The 19,791-nt window shown below is 57.3% G+C and overlaps 1 protein-coding gene across 1 annotated transcript in view; it reads left to right on the top strand.

Moving 5' to 3' along the window:
* The window catches only part of Col4a2 (collagen type IV alpha 2 chain), a 115,877-nt gene that overhangs the window by 12,388 nt on the left and 83,698 nt on the right, over positions 1 to 19,791 (top strand). The window lies entirely within an intron of this gene.

Raw genomic sequence — 19,791 nt, 5'->3', positions numbered from 1 at the left:
CAGTGGTGCCCACTGGGCTGCGCCAAGCTGGGCTTTGGGGCCTCGGGGCTTGTCCAGGGCCTGCTTTGTGCTCCAGATCCTGTGGAAACAGCAGCTAGCAGCACAAGGTGGGTTCCCAGAGCCCCAGGCTGGCACACCGAGGTGGCCAGCGAAGAAGGCACCTGTCTGAGAAGTTGCTTCTTCCCAGGAAACATGATCCCCGGCAAAGAGAGAGGCCTGAGCTCGAGAGGGGATGATAGCTGCTCAGGCTGCAGCAGCAGACTGGACACGGAGCTCAGTCCTGGCTGAAGGCCAGAGAGGGGAGAGAGGGCTGGTGCAGTGCAGCTCTGCCGTCCACATGTGGCTCATTCTGCCAGTCTGGGGCAGGGCCTAACGCTCCATTTCTGATGCTCCCATGGTGATGGTGGCACTGGTGTGGCTGTGCCACATGGGCAGGAAGCCCGGAGATATCTCTGTGGAGCTCTTCCAGCTAGGGATTCCGGCTCTCCTTGGCTGGTGGCTTCCTGGATATCTTCTAAGGTCGCTTCTGTTCTAACTGGAGAAACCAGTCCTGCTGACTTGCTTACAGGAGGGCATTAGAAACCAGTGGCTGCAGCCAGACGTGGTGGCAGGGCCACTCATCCCAGTGCGGAGGGAGGCTGAGGCAGGCAAGGGCATCTCAGGTTCAAGCCCAGCCTGGGCAAGCTACCAAGCCTGCACCTCAGCATAACAAGTAGGGGGGCTAGGGACGCAGTCAACCCTGGTGTGGCACAGGGAGGGCCTTTCATCCACTGGTCTCTGGGAGGGTTGAGCACGCCCGTCTGTGCAGAGAGCCCGTAGGGCCAACCCCGGCCGTCGGTTGGAGGCGGGGGCTGTGAGCACACTGTCCGCACAGGTGTCTCCCGGCAGGTGCCGCCCCCACACCCCCAGCGGTGGTCAGCAGGCTCTGCAGCTTGAGCAGCCAGTTAGAATGATGGCCACAGAGCCTCGCATGCTAGGACCAGAAAGCGGGGTCCCGGGGCTCGGAGCTGCCCCTGCTCTCAGCCCTCCCCCTGCTCCGCGGGATGGTGCTCCCTGTCAGGAGTGGCACCCTGTTCTCCCTGGGGGCAGTCAGTCCAGGGCGGGCCTTGCTGGCCACCGCATCAGTTGAGAGTCTGGAGAATTCCCTGGAGGGTGCTGCAGCCTAGAGATGACGGCAAAGTGCAAGTGGCTGGGCAAGCCGCATAGCTGCCTCCAAAGGAGCCATCCTGCAGGGCGAGGTCCAGACTCACGGAGGGACCGAGACTGGGAGGACAGGGACATCGGCGTTCAGGAGCTGCGCCCTGAGACTGCCACCTGGCTGCGTGCCGTCGTCCCAAGCCCCAAGTCACCCCTGTCACCAGTCTCCAGGACTACATAGCTCCCAGGGTTCCCCGAGAGAGCCCCTGGAGGGTGCTGCAGTTCAGTTCCGGAGCCTGGGACCCACCCATGCTCATGACCAGGGCTGCATGCTGTTAGACAACACCAACAGCGGGGCTGGGGGTGGAGGAATAGCTCTTGCAGTGCCGGCCACTGTCACCTCCTCTGTCCCCCAGCATTCCCTGGACGCAAGCCCACCCTGGCTGTGTCATGCTCACAGGAGGCCCAGAGTCACAGAGCAGAGCCATGCCACCCCAGCTCCCTTCGGCCTTTTTGACTTGGGCTTTGTCCAGCCCTGCGTCTCCCTGCCTCAGTCCGGCTGCCTCTCTGGCAGTCCTCGCTCTGCTGGGTTGTGGCCAACGGTGCCCCACTCTGCCCCTAGCAGTGGACCTGTGTGCCCCTGCACTATACATCTGTGGCACCTGTATTGCCCAAAGGTCAGCGTAACTCGCGGGGCCCTGGGTGGCGGTTCAGGAGTACTGAGCAACATGATTATGGGAGACCAGAGTCGGGACAGCAAACAGGCCTTTGATATCCACTTGGCCACACACACCCCCGGCTGCCTAGCAGCACGATGGGTCTGACCACAGCCGCAGAAAGTGCTGCCCAGTCCCTGGCGGGCTCTGTAGCCGGGCGCAGCCTGCACTCAGGGCCCGTGGTCACCCCTCAGCCCCTGCGAGGGACCCGATGCGTCTGGTGTGGTCTCTGTGGTGCGGGGCCTGAGGATGGCTGCCACCAGGAGTAAAGAGGGCGTGGCTGAGGTCCCTGGCCTGTGCTGTTTTAAGCCAGGAATTCATTCCGAGCTTGTGGTGAAGCACTGGGTCCCCAAGTGGCCTTGGCGCAGAGTTCTCTGGCTGGGACCCACGACCCTGGGACCCGCAACGCTGCTTGAGCTCCCAGGCTGCTCAGCCATAAAGCTCAGCTGTGAACATCAACAAGGTCACGACTTCTCAGTGGCAAGCACAAGGTGACTGGATAATTCCTCCCCGAGGCTTCGCCCACAGAGCAGCGGTACCTTCACACTGTGGCGGTTGGGTGCTGGATAGAAGGCGCCCCAGGAAGGCTGTAGTCCTGGGCCATGGGCCACGCGTGAACGTTACTAAGCACAGCCCTGCCTTCAGGAAAGTCGAGGGAGGGCATCTTGAGTGAACAGCCTGAAGGTTTGTCGGGGATATTTGTAATCTGCCTAGGAAAGCCAGTCTCAAAGACATGGACGCTGTCTCTGTCCCCGACCCAAGCAACCCACCTGTGACCGTCCTGAAGAGCCCATCTGGAGCTTGGGACTTGGTAGCTGGACCGTTGGATTGTGTGAAATTCAGTAAAATTACTTTTCTTTTTGAAATTCTCCAATCTGGATTCTTTTCTGTTCCAGCCGATCTTCCCACTAGTAAGTAAAATCAGGAAAACTGCTCACCCGAGCCTGACATTTTCGAAGCAGCAGCCAAGGCTGTCTCTTGCTGAGCGGCGGGTGTGGCACCAGTGAGGCTTATCTCCAGGAAGCATTTTTCTACATTTATCTTTGTTTTGTTGAGACAGGGTCTGGCCATGCAGCCCAGGCTGGCCTTGAGCTCTCTTTGTAGCCCAGGCAGGTCTGGAACTCACAATGATCCTCCTGCCTCAGCCTCCCGAGTGCTGAGATTACAGGCGTGAGCCACCATGCCTGGCTTCCAGGAAGCAGCCAGCGTCCTGTTTCTCTCCTGGCTTTGATAGAACATGAGAGTAAAACATGGGACTGAGAAGAAATTGCTGTCCCAGGCAGAACTGGCCGTGTGAGAATCTTCGTGCTTCATTCGACGACTGTCCCGAAGCCCACCGGGACTCTGTGGCCGGCTCATCCTGGACACAAGCTCCCTTGAGCTGCACAGACCCAGGCTTCTGATGCTGGCCAGCAGCCTGCAGCCTTCAGAGCCACACGCCCGAGCTCTGCAGAGCAAGCCCCAGCCCCCGTCCACATTAGCACCACCCACACAATTTCATTAATTAAATAATTTTATACATTAGATCATTTGGGGATAAAGGACATAATTCACTGTGTTTAAAGGCTTGTTTTGGAGTTGCTGAACACAGTGTTCTGTGGAGCCCAAGCCCATGGAGACCGCGGAACACAAGAGGGGACAGTGTCGTTCTTCCTCGAGGTCTCGTCTCAGGCCATGGAGACAGCTGTGGTAAGGCAGCGTGCGCACAGCCCGTAGCCAGGAGAAGCAGCCGGAACAGCTGCAGGAAACGGGAGTGAAGCAGAGGAACAGAGGCCAGTACGCAAGTTATGTATTCCTTCATCCTTAGGGCATTAGGGTTTTTAAATGCAGGCATTTTTGAAAGATATATTAAGGTTAGCCAGGTGTGGTGGCGCACGCCTGTAATCACAGAACTCAGGAGACTGGGGCAGAAGCACTGAGTTCTGGGCCAGCCTGGGCTGCACAGTGAGTTTAAAGCCAGCCTTGACTATACAGCGAGACCCTGCACAATAATTAATAATAATAATAATAATAATAATCACAAATTTACCCTAACGGACCACCACAGGTATTCTTTCATTCTCAGGCACTGCTGAGAATAACACACACCCTGCTCTGTCTGGGCTTCTCCAAGTTGGCTGCAGGTAGAAAAGTTGCCCTCTCCCACCACAGAGGAAGAAAGGGGCACGAGAGCATGATCGTGTGGGGCTGCAGCTGCCAGCTGGCCTTGGACCCGGCCCTCCGGAACCAGAGTGTTGTGCCCAGCACCCTGTTCCAGGCCCAGCACACAGCTGTGCGGTGCTGCCACCTGTGAAAGGCACGGAGGGTGGCCGTGGTCCTCAGAAGGGTCAGGAGCATCAGAGCCAGGAGATGGGGACCCTGGAGCCAAGAGGGGGCGGGGCACCAGGACGGCCACAGTGCTGGCAGGCGAGGAGAAACGCACGGGGTGACCCCAGCCCCAGTGGGGTGGGCATTCTCATCGTGAGCAGGGCGCCGTTGACAAGGTGCCATGCGGTGCTGCTGGGAAGCCAGCTTTCGTGGTCTTCAGTGGCCACACTGGAGGTGGCAGATGCAGCCCGTCCGTGCCTTGCAGTTACCAGTGAGTGTCCATTACCAATGAGCACTGCCTTCCACACTTCTGCTATCTCTGTTTCTGCTTTTGGAGGTAGCGCCTTCTCGCTGAGCCATCTGCCCGGGCTTTCTCATTTTTCATCTTGAGACAGCCTTAAGTTGCCCAGACTGAGCTCAAATCCATGACCCCTCTGCCCACTCCTTCCCAGGGCTGGGACGAGGGCATGCACCACCAGCCTGGCTGCTTTGGACTTGGTGCACATGTGGGGCCGGTGCAGAGGCTGTGAGGCTCACGGCGGCCCCTTTAACTGGGGATGGAACTTGGTTTTGTTTTGCAAGTCGCCCTTCTAGCTGCATGACTTCATCCCGAGCAAGCTGAAGGAAGGAATTTTCAGTATTATAACGGTCACTAAGCAGACAACTAGTGTGTCAGCGATTAGGAGGGTGAGGCTTTGGGGCCAGGGTGGAAAGATACTGCTGCTGCGGGCATTTTCCTTGGGTGGTTTCACGGCGGCGGCGGCGGCGGGGAGCAGCTGGGAGCAGTGCAGGGTGCAGGCAGCAGGAGGGGCGGCCAGCAGGGCGCTTTCCAGCCGGGTGTCAGCTTGATTGGGCCAAATCCCCTGAGATCTATTGAAACGCCGCAGCCACTGTTCACAGACACCTCAGCAAGTCTGAGGAGCGTCTCAACCCTCCTCGGGCCAGGGCCCTGCATTCTCTTCTGGTTCAAAGCCACACACGTGGCTCATCAGCCCAACCGTCCGGGCCAAGTTGTCCACACTCCTCGGGGCAGTGGTCTTCCTGGAGTAGAACCGTGGCCATGCCTTCCCTGGTGGCACCCACCTGTGTGAGGACTCGGCCTTTGTGCGCTCAATCAAGGGCCTCCCGCTCGACGCTTCTCCCGGAGCACATTTAGCGTCCAGAGCAGCAAGTCAAGCGCTTTCCACCAGTGGGGGTGGCTGCGGGCGGCCGGTCCTGTCCCATTTGGCTGACTGGCTCCTCTCTAGAGTTTGGTCATTGGGCCACTGGCCACTGGAGCTGCTGGCCGCATTCCTCCTGCTTGACTCCTTCCTTCCCAACCTCTGCCTGAGATGCTGCTTAGGAAATGCTGCTTGACCCAGCCCCAGGGGGTCCTCACACTCCTGGGCCCTGCGAGAAGTCTTTTCTTTCTGTGCAGCTGTCTTCTTCTTCTTCTTCTTCTTCTTCTTCTTCTTCTTCTTCTTCTTCTTCTTCTTCTTCTTCTTCTTCTTCTTCGTCTTCTTCTTCTTCGTCGTCGTCGTCTTCGTCATCTTCGTCATCTTCATCTTCGTCGTCTTCTTCGTCTTCTTTGTCTTCTTCATCTTCTTCTTCGTCTTCTTCTTCTTCCTTCTTCTTCGTCTTCTTCTTCTTCTTCTTCTTCTTCTTCTTCTTCTTCTTCTTCTTCTTCTTCTTCCTCTTCCTCTTCCTCTTCCTCTTCCTCTTCCTCTTCCTCTTCTACTTCTTCAGGGAAATCCACTGATATAATTTTCTCCTAAAAAGATTTCAGTGCTGCCTCCACCCTCTAACGGTCAGTCAGAACATTTTAGCCAGACCTGGACTGCACTAGGAGCATTGGATGGCCATCCCTCTGTCGGCTCCCGCCCCACCATCCTGCCAGGCCTGCTGCCCCACAGATGTGCCTGTCATGACGTCTTGTTCTCCTGTGAACCTCCGTAACCATCGAGCCCTCCAGCTGGGTGATCGGGTAGTAAGCCCAGACCTGGAGCCCTAGAGTCCTGGCTCCCTGGACCCCACGTGGTGGGGATTGGGGGTACACCAACCATGCCCCAAAGATCTCAGACTCACATCAGTCCCAACCACAGAGCTGATTTCCCAAACAAAGGGTGGCTGGAGGGCTGGGACACTATCCAAAAATGAATTCCAAGGCCCCCACTGAGGTATCTGCTGTCGCGCATCTCCTGCGTCTGCTGCTGACTGTGCGCTCTCCACAGTCTCCAGTTGGGGTAGTGTCTGGCTGTCCCTCAGGTCCCCGTCCGGCTCACCAGGGCTCTGTTCTGTGTGACCCTGGGTGCATCACACCCTCATCCCCTCGGTCGCTTGCCTTTTGTCTCCCTTGACATCCTGTGATAAGGTGACCCTTACCTCTTAATGCAGTCCGAGTTTTCAGCCTGTTTGGATGGCTGGTGCTTTGACCATTCTTTCTGTGTCACCTCAGATGCCACTGTACTTTCTTCATGGGAAATCGTGTATTTACAAGTTAACGATGACTCCATGCCCTGCTTTGTAGTCTTTGGGTTTCGTTTTTTTCTTGCCTTATTGCACTGTCGAGAAGGTGCTGGCACCTCACGTGAGCTCCGCCAGGGTTCTGCAGCGGATAGCGGACCACGCGTATGCTGTTTTCAGAGCCCAGATACACTTCTCTTTCGGGGCTATCTTAACTAGTGGGGGTGTAGGAAGCAGTTCTCCAGTCTTTGGTGTCATTGTCCAGGGATTCAATGGCAGACCGAGATTAAACTAGGGACAGAGTGACAGAGACAACAATGCGGCCTCCTGCCCTGCTGTTGCCTAACTGTGAGCCCGACTCTGCCACACAGAGCCCGTCCTCCTGCTGCCCTTGGTCCTCCCGGGTTGGGTGTTGGCTGTCGCTTATGATGGCAGACAGTGACTCATTTTGATAGAAGAGTCTCTTTTTGGTTTATACCGTGTGCTACCCTAAGAATCTCAGCTTGGAGGGAGGCGCGGAGCCCTCGCAGGACTGGCAGCTTGCCAGGTGCGTGGCTCCCACCACAGTTGCGACCTCAGTGTGCACTGACCCTCGACAGCTGAGAAAGCTCTTGTAGGGACTGTACAAGTTGAGAAGTGAATCTGGAGCCACTTAAACTCGCAGCGAGTCCAGAAGCCTGGGTGCTGTGCCTGCTGTGCCCAGCCTGCTCCGGGCTGGGGGAAGAAGGGGGCTCTGCAGAGTATGGGACACCCGGCTCCCCACGCTCCTCAGGTCTCTGCCCATCATGTGGGGGACCTGATTGCACTCCGGCCAGAGCCCATCCAACCCGGCCTATGCCTAGGTGGACTCGTGTTTCACCTCGGAGAAGGACTGCACACTTTGGCAATGAAATCTGTGATGCTTCAACCTCTGTTCACTCTTTTATTTATCTGTTTATTCTTGCAGTTCTGGGGACTAAACTCAGGAGTTTCCCATGAGTGCGCTCCCAGCCCGCTTGGGGTCTCCAGTGTGCTTCACTGGCAATTTCTCATGGCACTCCCCTCCCCCTTCCCTCCTCCCTGGCCTTTCAAAGGCAGTCTAGCTGCAGGCAGGGTCCTGGGTGCCTGACCACCTTCCCAAGGGCACGACTGCTTCGTGTCTAACTCCCACATTCCCAGCCTGGATGGCTGTGGCGGCTGCTGCAGGGAGTTATGGTGGAAAAGCAGGATTGCCTCAGGGCTATAAATTCTCCCCCTTTATGCCTGTGGCCTCGAGTGACCTTCCTTGGAATCCTGGAAACCAGTCCTGTCCTCTTTCTACAGCTGAGGAGACCCAGCCTGGGAAGATAAACCAGGCTGAGAGCTGCAAAGACAGGGCTTGCCTCAGCGTAGGGGGCTGGCGGGCAGCACAGCCCCCCCCCCCAAGATGTCCTAATAAAAAATAAAAACAAAGAGGTCAGACCAAAGCTCAGCAAATGGAACCCAGACTGCACACACTCCCTGGCAGTGCCCCCTCCACTAAGGGCATCATGGAGAAGCAGCAAATCCGAGGAGAGGCCCAGGGACCAGGGTCCATTGGGAGAGCAGTGGACCAAAGCCCGCGCCCAAAGGACGTTGGACAAGCGAGGTCCCCCAGGGCCACACCTCTGCAGGCCCTGCTCTGTCCCCACCCCCTGCAGGTGGCCCCTCCCCCGCCCACCTGCAGCTGTTCGAATCTGTATCTGTGCATTCAGGGTTACTTTTTTTCCTGGTTCAGCCAACGTGTTTGATCTCTAGGCTGTTCTCCGTCATTTTCTCCACTCCTGGCAGAGTGATGCTGAGAATTAAGAGTTGGCCATTTCCTCTTTTCCTGGAAAATATTCTAATGTGCCCCTTTGATAATACGTCTGATTGTGCGTCCTGGGCAGAGCCGACCCTTTATGAACACGCGGGGAAATATCCTGACGCTGCACTCGGTAGGTTGAATACAACGGGCTGATTCATTAAAAACGAATGAATAAAAGCGGGAGTTAATATCAAAATGAAGTTGAACAAGCGGGTTTTTATGGGACCCTCACATCAGACCGCGCTTGGAGAGCAGCCTAGGATGCTGGGATAGGGCCGGGCGGGCCTGCCTCGAAGGATCAGGGTCGGGACGGACGTGCGGGGCTAGTCTGACACCTCTGCTCTGGGCGCCCAGCCTGCACCCGTGGGGCTCACACAAAAGCTGCCATGGGGCAGCCGGGAGGCGTTCAGTGTGCTAGAGAGGGGGAGCCGGAAGCAGCCTGCCGCACTCCGCGGGCTCCCTGCGCATGCGCTCCACAGCGCCTGCGTGCGTCCCCAGCAACCAGCCCTCCGTCCTTGGGGTCCTGCGTTCTGCTACACCTCGGCGTTGTGTGGGGGATGAAGGTCCACTTCCGGAGGCAGCTTTTTGAGTTTCCGTGCTGGCAGAGCAGAGGTAGAATTGAAGCCTGGTGGTACACACCTGAAATTGCTGTGCCCTGGAAGGCCGAGGACGATGGCAAGTTCCACCTCAGACTGAGCCACTTAGCAGCTTCTGCAGACCTTGTGTAAGAAAAAAATACATAAATTCTGGAAAGAATAGAAACAAGCCAAAAATGGAGTGCAGGGAAAGTTCAGTTTCTTGTTTCTGAGTGGGTTGAACGCCGGGATTTTTATCTCCAGTTTTAAGCAGAAAATCACTATTCATAGAAAAAGGACCAAATCCTCTCACAGACGGCTCAGGAGAGGTGGCCTGTCCTAGGGCCATGGCCACCAAGAGGTTTCCATACGCAGGAGAGAGTCCCGAGGGCCCTGCCACCTTCCGCCCAAGGGCCACCCGTGGCTGCCCTCATTCTGTCCTCCAGAGCCCAGAAAGAAGCAAGGCTTGTCTTGGTTAAGAAAGGGCCAGATCCCCATGGGGTCGCCCAACTTGCTTCCCAACCTCCACACTTGAGCTTGGGGCTCACACCCCAGACAGTCCCTGGGCCCAGGCGGGTCCTGGACGAGCCCAGGAGGCAGGCCCTGGCTTGGTGTGAAGAGCAGGGAGGGTCACTTCTGAACACCCCAGAAACTGGCTTGGCTTGGGTGGTGCCGCACAGACCACAGGCCCTGGGTCCTGAGTCCCTGGGGACATGGGCAATGCACACTCATCTGAGAAGTACGGTGTGGCCCAAGGGTGCCCTGATGGTGGCTGGCAGCTGGGGACCATGGAGCCGGGGGTTACCAGGTGCCATGGACGGCCCAGGCTGGGGACATTCAGCCTGCAGGGGAGTCAGCGTCGTCTCCTAAGCGCTGAGGGGCAGGAAACTTGTTTTGCAAGGGCCCTGTGCTGCACATACAGGGGAGAGGGTGCCAGGACCCAGCTGGTGGGTACACAGAGACATGAATGGGGCGCATGGCTCGCTCGCAATCCCGGAGCCCAGCCTCTCTTGGCCCAGCCTCCTCCTGGGGATCGTGCTGCGTGTTCCTGGAGCACCCCAGGCCCTCTGCAGCCACGTGCAGGTGCTCCTGTGCTCTTGAGGGCAGTGTGAAACACAGAGAATGGGTGCGGAGTGGGGGTGTGCAGGACCCAATCAATGCACGAAAAACAGGAGGCAGCCAAAGCTCGGGCAGCACGGCGTTGCTTGGCCAAGGGAAGGGTAAACTGAGGCACTGTAGGAAAACAGAGGCACCCAGAGACCCTAATGTTGAGTGAAGTCAATCAGACACACAGCTAGAATATCACATGGCTTCTCTTACATGAGAAACCAAAAGCGTAAAAGAAAGACAAAATGGAAGCCAGATGATAGGAAACGGGGAAATGCGGGGGGACAAAAAAAGAATAAAGAAGTGGCCTGTGGGGCACCAAGTCTGCACGGGGAATGTGGCCATCGTGTAATACAAGGATGCACTAATAAAAATACACATTTTTAAGGGAAAAAAGGAGGCCTGGAGCACCTATCCTAGGGGTTGATGTGCCCTGCAGCCAGGGCTTCAGGGCCCGGGCCCTCCCTGCATCCCTCTGATCCATGCAGTCAAGGAGGAGGTTTGTCTATTAAGGGAAAAGCCTGCTGGGCTGCCTGTTTAGGGTATGCAGAGCTGGCTTCCTGGCAGTCGCTTTCCAAGGGTGGTGCTAGGGCGAGGAAGCCTGAATCACAGCAGTTAAGAAGGAGGGAGGCGGCTGGCTAGGGCACCTGCGTCAGCCCGGAGTCCGGCGATGGCGCTGAGTGCTTCCCACAGTGGGACACAAACCCACCCCAATGTCCAAAGCACTGTGTGCTGCAGTCCCCGCGGTCCCCCGAGCCTGAATCACTGTGCTGGAACCCAGCCCTGCTCCACAGCAGTGACACCAGTGAGCAGGCTCCAGGGGAGCGGAGGTAGGAAACAGAGCTGTCTCTGACTAGGAAGAGCCAGACCACTGTCCCTAGCCGTGCAGGCAGCCAGTGCAAGCTCACACAGGATGGGCAAATCCCTCTCTCCCTGGCCCACGAGGGTGGACTGAGGAGTCACCTCCTAGGGCCTGCATGTGCAGGTGTGCCTTACAGGGCTCTGGGATCCTCCCAGAGGGAATGTGGTCCAGGACAAGCTGAGATCAGAGCCTCATGCTGGCCTCTGGAGGGCTTCTCACCCTCATGCGCTGCCCATCTCAGGTCTGTCCTGGCCCTTGCTAGACAGCAGCAAAAGCCCTGTTTTGAAAGGATGGGATCGTAATAAAACCAGAGAGGAAAGACAGGCCAATGACATTGCTTAGAGCCCTCGAGGAAGGGGCTATGTGTTTGTGACCTCAGCGAGTGGCTTGTCTGGGGCTGATACAAGCGCTCCAAAGCCTGGGGCCTTTATCTCTGGCTCTAAGGGAGAAACAAGCCTGGGCTGGGTCCCTGGAGATGCTGGCTGGAGGGTGACCTTGGGGACAGGGTCAGCATGCTTGAGCCCAACACCATGCCCCAGCCAGCCATGCACCAAGTGAGAAGAGGGCTGCCCAGAGGCCTGAGTGCATAGGAGGCATGTGCCGCTGGCTCTGTGGTCACAACCTGAGGAAGCGAAGGTGCACTGAAGTTGGGGGCCCCTCGCCTGGGTGGTCCCACACGCTGTGAGCACTTGCACCCCCGCGGCTGAGTGTGAGGTCCAGTGTTCTCTGCGCTCAGATCAGAGGAGAATGGTTAAAAATGCCCAGTGCAGCCTGGAAGGTCAAAGGCCACCCTGCAGCACCCCACTCTGTGCCTGTGCTAGCAGTGGACACCCCTCCCTCCATGGAGGAAGAAAATAAGTAAAGATGGAGACCGGAGCAGGTGCACTTCCTGCCTGCCCCCAGACCCTGCCCAGCCCTCTCCAAGGGTTCTTTCCTTAGAGCCCACCCACAGCCCCAGTAGGAAAGTCGATTCCACTGTTCATTCCCCTCTCCAACTATTTTTTTTTCATGTATTTGATGCAGGGTCTCACTATGCAGCTCGGACTCATAGTGATCCTCCTGTTTTCAGCCTTCTCAGCACTGAGATTATAGGCAGGCACTACACACTGTTTTGGTGGCCAGCTCAGCATACCTGGGAGTGGGGCCAGCACGACATGTGGTGCCAGGGATTGAATCCAATTCCTGTGCTTGCCTAAGCAAGTGCTTAGTCTGCTGAGCTATCTCACTGGCCCTTCCTCCAACTTTTTTGTTTGTTTTGAGACAGTCTTGCTGGGGAGGCCTTAAACTCATCTCAGCCCAGACTGGCCTTGTGGTGATCCTCCTGCCTCAGCCTCCTGAGTGCTGGGACCACAGGGATACACCCTCCACACCCAGCTCAGTCTGCCTGCTCTTCAGATGGGGAAACAGAAGGACAAAGGGATGAGTGTTTCTCCCCAGGCCTTGGCCGAAGCTCCCTTCTTCACAGTGTGACTCACATATCCCCTCAGGCTGGATGCACCCAGGGGCCAGGGCCACAGTGATCAGACAGTGCATCCAAAGGGAGGGGACCTGTGTGCTCAGGGCTGGCAGGGGTGAGGCTCTCTGGCTCCTGACACCTTGTACACTTGTGCAGACACCGGGCACAGCACTCTTGCCCCGCCCTCTCGCAGGCCAGGCCAACAGAGCCCACACGGGGTCACGCAGGCCACTCCGTTAGTTGGCACTGCTGCCCCGTGCCTGTGTCTTGCACCCATCTGAGTGCAGCACCCAGCCAGCCACAGCAAGCTGGGAGGAAAATAGGTGCGGAAGGGCAGCTGCCCCTCTGCTAGCAACCTCGCCGCTGTCCTCTGCTGCGCCCCCAGCGCTCATCTGCTGTGACCCTCGGTGCGTGAGAAAACCACACTGCAAGGTTGCAGCATGGAGACCTTGTCCCCTCCCAGGTGGCCTGCCCTGAGGCAAGTGGCTGAGAATAGCCAAGAAAGAGCAAAGCCAGAGCCCAGAGGTCCCAGCTCAGGAGCCGGGTTGCCAGCACTGTGCGGCCAAGGCAGTGTGGCACTGCAACTGGCCCCGAGCCCTTGATACAGACGGCCGAGTGGGCAAGGATGAGGCCTTCCACCCAGAGCCGAGCCTGCCTGGGCAGCGCGCCGCTGTCCTCTGCCAGCAGCACACGCCCTCCCCGCCTACACCAGCCTTGGCCACATGGCACAACCGCATGTTGCTCAGAAGCTCGGACCCTCGCCCTGAGTTAGCATGACTGCTGGTAGGTTAGAGCTGTTAGCCAGAGTCCCACGGGATAGATGGCCACAAGACGTGGCCCTCAGCCTCAGGCAGGAGGTGCTGGCAGTGCACTCCTCACCTTCGCTCCCGGGGAGGACCAAGAGCCGACATGCCAGCCGTGTGAGTCATTAGAGCAGCCGTGATGAGGTAATGCCGGGAGCTGGGACGCTGCCCCTCCCAGCCAGAGCACCAGTAGACACTGTGAGGAGAGGAGGGCGCAGCTCTGCGCAGGGTGGCAGTGTAGGAAAGAGACTGCTCACACCTGGATGGAAGTGAGTGTGAGCCATGCGCCTCGGAGCCTTGCTGGTGAGCAGGGGCACCCAGAGGTCGATGCCAGTGCCGTGGGGCTGAAAGCTTGTGTGTGACGTTGCTCGCAGCATGGCAAGGCCACAGAGGAACTGTGTGGGGCACTGCGACCCCTGAGTCCCCAGCTCCTCTGTCATCCCTGCCAGCCACGGGGCTCCCTCAAGTTGCAGGGAAAGCCTTACCCAGCTGGCACCTTCCTCCCCACTATGCTTGGCAGAGTCCTGGGGCATCTCTTGAAAATAAGAAGTCCCACTCTTATTTAGCTGTGCTGCTACTTGCATCGGGATCTGTCCTGATATTATTAGCGCCAGGGACGGGGCTGTGCAGGGTGGTGAGATCTGGCCCACACTCCTTCCCGTGCGCCTCTGTCTGCAGGGTGACCACAGACGGTGATATCTGGGGGGGTGGGGGGGACATAGCTGGAGCCAAGATCCTAGTGTTGAACAACGAGGGGAGGGGTGGGAGGTGTCAGTGGTGGTTTGACTTTTCCCAGCGTGAATGTCAGATGGGGCACAGCGTGAACATTCCGGGCTGACTGACACGGCAGAGTGCACCCTGTGGGGATGAGAACCCAAGGCGCCTGCTGGGAACCTGGAGTCACCACACCCCAGGCACCTGTGGAAACAGCCTAAGTGTGCCATGGGGCTGAACAGGAGGAGACTCAGAGCATGGAAGGAGAGAACTGGCCTGGAAGAGCAACACGGCACTCGGGAAACTGAGGCAGGAGGATAAGTCTGGCCCTTACAATTTAGAGACTTGGTGAGACCCTATCTCAAAATAAAGACTGAAAAGCTGGAGATGTAGTATAGGGTGAAGGCTCTGAGTTCAATCTCCAGTTCCAAAAAGAAAAAAAAAGCCCGTAGTGGTGGTGCATTCCTGTAATCCCTACACTCAGGAGACTGAGGCAGGAAGATCACTGTGAGTTCAAGGCCAATCTGAACTGCAAGACCCTGCCTCAGAAGAAGAGGAAGGAGGTGAAGGAGAAAACGAAGGGGAGTGGAAGGACAGGAGAGGAGTACTGGCTCAAAGGAACAGATCCCAAGGGACAGGTGTCAGAGAGGCCATGGCTTGTGTGCACCTGGGGATCTGGGAGGTGACCCTCAGGTGCGCTGTGTCTGCGGACAAAGCCTGATGTAGGTGTTCTGCACCGGTGTGGAACCGAGCTGGGTATTCAGGGTTCATGCACACACAAAGGGTGACCGTCTGTTAAGGATGGCAATGTAGGGGGACAGGGACTCTGATGTCTAGAAACCAGTCATTGAGAGAACCACCAAAGAAGGACGGCATCAAAGGACTTCGGCTGAAGGCCCAGGTGCCCTGTGTTTCGGTTCCATGTGTGAGCATGTGCTCACGCATGCCTACACTTGTCTACACTTGTGTGTGCATATGTGGCTCTCGTGTGTGTGCATACGTTGCTCTCAGACTAGTGCCAGCCAATCGCAGATCCACAAGGACCTCAGCGTGGGGCTCGGCCCGCAGCAGACCTCCCCAGCACGCAGAGTCACTGTGAGGTGGACGCACTGAGCCGGGCCTCCCTGGACACCACTATCTGGGAGACTTGGAGTCTGTCCACTTGCAGCTCCAAGCCTTGGATTCCCCAGCAGGAAGTGCTTCGAGGTCAGCTTTGACCCCTGCTCAGGACAGCAGAGCTGCTGACTGCACATGCGTACATGCTTCTGAATCACAGTGACGGTGTGTCCTCAGTGTCTCAGCAGCTGCAGCTGGGGCTGCCCTCAGCTCTCCGCTGGGGTAGATTTGAGGAAGCACAGCAGCACCCCTCTGGGCTGGGCTCTCAGCATCCTCGGCCTGCCTGTTCCACCAGGATGTCACCACCATCCACCACCCACCCGCGTGGTCCCTGCCTACGGCCACCGTCTGGCCCCCCACAGCCTCCCGCGTGGCTCTGTCTAGGTCCCAGGTCCTGCCCTGGGTGACTCAGGTGGGGCAGCTCCACACCTCGCCCAGCACCCAATAAAGCGCCCTTGGGGAAACCCAGCTGCTCCACCATCGGCTGCCTGCAGCCACCGTCCTCTCTAGAGAAGAGATGCCGAGTCAGCTCTCATCCTCCAGCAGGGAAAAGGCAAAGGCCCAGAGGAAGCACCGGGCCCCCGACTCCCCCTTGCCCTGGCCCCTGTTCTGCCCATCCTCACCAGCAGCCCAGGCTACCCACACTGGAGATGGGGCCAAGGCCAGGCCAGGCACCCCTGGGAAGCACTGGCTCAGCCATCTGGCAGCAGTCCAGCCCGGCAGGCTGTCACAATGGCCCCTGCCCAGGGCCTTGGGTCTCCAAGAAGCCCATGAGGAGTGCTCACTGTAGACCTGTCCAGCCTGCATCAGACACGAGCAGGAGGAGGGCTATGACCTGGGAAGCACCTGGCCTCAGCCACACTCCTGGCATCCATACCCACACGCAGCACCACAGTGAGACTGCTGCAGGTTACAAAGGTTCTAAGCCACTGTGGGGAACCCCCTGTACCTGAAGCTGCCTGAGAACTAGAAGGTGGCCCTGTCGGCTGGGAGTTGCTCCTCAAGATGTGTAAGTATGCATCTTGTTCCCAGTGACTCAAGCACTGTTCCTAAGGCCAAGTCTCCTAGTTGTGGCTGCTGCCATGGTGATGGGGGGCAGCATGGCTGTTCCCAGGGCGTTCCCTAAGGGAGCTCACCCTGGACCTTGACTGTAGCCTTCCCTCAGTCTTCCCTGGCTCCCTGCCTTCCTGGCTGTTCTGTTTCAACACAACAGCCTGACCCCTAAATCTCCTGCATCTCCAGCTGCATAAGGACAGGTGTGGCTATTGTCACCCGGCTGGTAACTGCCCCCTGCTGCCTCTGTGTCTCCAGCTGGTGACAATTCCAGGACTGTTCTAGAATGACCACGTTTGTTCTGGCGCCCTTGGAATGCTGTTAAACAAAGGACGCAAGTTGGCGGGGTCCCCCACTGCTCCGTGGGGACAGGATTTCATTCTGTGAGTGGCTGATGCCGTGTGCTTCCCTTTCCTTATACCTTGCCCTGCTAATGCCACATTGGAATGATTTCCTTAATTTCTAAAGCAGCATGTGCAGAAGTGGCTTATATTTCCTGTTCTGATAAAGGAATGGAGCTGTGCTGGGAGCTGGCTTCCTTCTTGGTTGGCCTCTCTTTTTTAGAACTAGAAGGATATTTCTAAAAAGCCCTGCTTGACTGGACTTGCAGCCAGGACAAAGACTTGTACAGATTATTTTGCCTTAGAATCTGGAAGGTAATTACTTTCAACAGTGAGGAATATTTACCTTTCATGTCGCTCAGGCTGGGTAGTTGGAGCTTCCTCTGCAGAGGAAGCTTGGGTTGGAGGCCAGGGGCAATCGGATGGTAAGTGGCTGTGAATTCCCTTCAGAGAATCGTTCTTTTTAGCTGGAGGTATATTGGCTAAAAAAGACTTCCTTGGACAAGGCTTTTCTGGAACATGTAGAGGACAAACTATTCTTTGTCTTAGGACAGATGCATTTTGTTCTTGAGTCTTCATATAAATATGATTAATACTCATTTTTCTGTGCCAGATGGAAACAGTGGCTGTGGACTTTTTCTTCCATTCCCTATAGTGCATCAACTTAAGAAAACAGCACTATAAAAAGCTGGGTCCATTTCCGTGGGGTTTTGCCTTTAACATACGTAGGCAACTCGCACAGGAAGTGAAATACACTCAGGGAGCCTGAATCTTCTAGGTGCTTCACTCCCAGGCAGTCAAGTTATTCTGTGCTATGAAATGTTTTTAAACTCCTTAAATCCAGTGCCAGTCTGGGCGGAGCAGCCCTGAGCAGCTCTCTGCGCCTCTGGACTGTACTCCCTATGGCAGGTGACAAGGAGAAGTCTGTCCCCGAGGCTGATGGCCGGGGTCCCCAGAGGAGTGATGTGATACCCTGCCATCAAGCTGCTCCTGCCAGGCCACCACCACCCCCCGTGGGACCGGATGTCCTCTAATCTTGCAGCTGTTTCTGTTGATCTCTGCGCCGGCGCTCAGGAATCCGTTTATAAATGGCAAGCCGTCGCTGCGGCAGCCGCAGAGCCAGGGGTGCAACGCACAGAGAGCTCCCCAGAGCCAGATGGGAAGCCGGGGCGGGAAGCTGCAGTCAGTGTCCCGAGGGGACTCGGGCTTTGGTTCCCCCGAGGTTCTCAATGCTGCAGCTAGATCGGGCTGCGTGAGGAGGAATGATCATGAAGACAGGCAGGCAGCCAGCGCTTCCTAATGCCATGATTCAGGAGGACTCCAAGGAAGAGTTCCCTGTGAAACGTCAGCCGAGAGCTCTGCTCCCAAGGCTTCCCACTGCACACCTGGGAACAGTGTCAACTGCGTCCCAATGGGGTGGAACTCAATCTGTGCCCAGGGAGTACCTCGGGCCTGCTCTGTGCCAGCTGGTTCCCAAGCCATCTGGGTCTCTTCCAAGTCCCCCAATTTCTAATCAGCACAGTACTGCTGGTCACCCATGCAGGGCAGGATAAAAGCCAGCAGGAAATGGGGAGCGATGGAAGTGTGTGTTTCAGAGAAGCAAAAGAGAACTACACATAGACTCTCGTTGGAAGTCCCGTCTCTGAGTCCAAGCTGCCCAGAGCCTGGCCCCACGGGGATCGGGGTACAAAGGGCCTAATGGTGGCCCTTTGCTGAGACAGAGATGCCCAAGGTCCACCTTACCAGGGGACCTGCTGAGCCCATACCGCTAGGACTGGGGTCATGCGTCCTGGGCCCAGCCGCCACCCCTGGAAGTCACTGCACACAGCAGATCTGGCCTGGTAGGACTTGGAAGCACAGGGCGGGTTCCAGGCTGAGGGACTCACCGCTCCGGAGACACAGCGGGAGGGGGGGGGGCAGCATCTTACTCGGGGCCTGACCTGCAGATGTGGGCTGGATCCTCGAGGTGCCTTAAGCAGTAAAGTTAAGGGACAGGGCTGTGCCACGGAGCCAGCTGGTCTGCTGTGAGCACTCAGGCTTATCTGTGGGCTGTAGCCGTGAGCAGGGACACAGCCACAAGCCTGCGTGCAGTCCCCACCCATCCATGTCCAGGAGGCCCGACGTATGGAGAAAGTTCTAGCTCAGGGACCAGGTAGGGATGTGCTGCAGTCGCAAGAGGCTGTCCAGACCTCGCGCCTGGCCCCGGCACACAAATATTTCTGCTCGTCCTGGAGACTGGATTCCTGAGTGTGGCACTGAGGGCTCTTGTGAGTGCTGGAATTCATAATCTCTCCTGAAAGGTGGCTGTGCGGCTGGACAAATGTCTGTGGCATACGCGTGCACACGTGGCCGGAGTCTGCAGAGCCCGACAGGGAGCCACCTCCAGTGCTGCTTGTCCTTCCACCACGAGACAGGGTCAGGCCACAGGCACCTAGCTGGAACAGCGGTGGCCAAGGTGTCCCGGGCAGCCTCCCTGCCCTGGCCCACAAAGCAGGAGAGTACCATTCAACTCCAGGGGGCAATGCGGGGCAAGCTCGCCTCTCACCAAGTGCAGGGAATCTTCTCAGTCGGAACAGGGACCCAGATTGATCTGAGACACTTAAAATCATTGCACTGATTGGCACACTGCAGTTTGGCAAATGGCTCCAAGACCAAAATTAGAAGCAGCCTGTGAAGCGCCAAGTGGGGTGGTGCGCATGGGTCCCTTCTGGACCAGGAGCCCCTCGCCGTTCTGAAGCAGGGCCCGTGAGTTCTTGGTGAGATGGGTCTTGCCTGTTGCTGTCACTGGGTCCCCTGTACCGAAAGTCTGTATGTGTCCCCTGGTGCCACACATGCTGTGTGAAGCTATGTTCTCAGCAGCCACCTGATCAAAACCAGGGAATGTGGACCTGTTCATTGTGGACGCTCCCTGGAACCGAGAATGACCGACAAATGCTCGGGATCTTGTGTGGAAGGCCGCTCACTTTGACACCGGATCTCGGGCTGTCTCCTGACCTCACTCAGAGCAAAGCGCTGCCCAGGAGCCCGAAGGGTTCTCCGCGTCTTGCTCTCCTTAAAGGATGTGAGGCCTGTAGCCTTCGCGGAATTCCTCGAACATAGCGGGTGCCTGAGGGAGGGAACGGGCCAGGCCCAGGGCTGCAATGAGTGCACAGAAGTGGGGCGTTGTCACTCAGGAGAGGGTCTCGTCGTAGTCGTCTTTAGAGAGAACCTGAGGTGGGGGGTGACCCTGCCAGATGGCTCTGGGTGAGAAGTGGCTGGACCATCCAGTCTCCTAGGATGGGAACAGACCAAGCTCGGAGTGAGACTTACAGCTTAGGAGGGGGCTTGTTGGGTTCCAGCCTGCACGACGACCTGCTGC

Source organism: Octodon degus, unplaced genomic scaffold, assembly GCF_000260255.1.
Source record: "Octodon degus isolate 3935 unplaced genomic scaffold, OctDeg1.0 scaffold00039, whole genome shotgun sequence".
Lineage (NCBI taxonomy): Eukaryota > Metazoa > Chordata > Mammalia > Rodentia > Octodontidae > Octodon > Octodon degus.
Note: the sequence above shows the minus strand (reverse complement) of the source record. Positions and strands in the feature narration are given on the sequence as shown.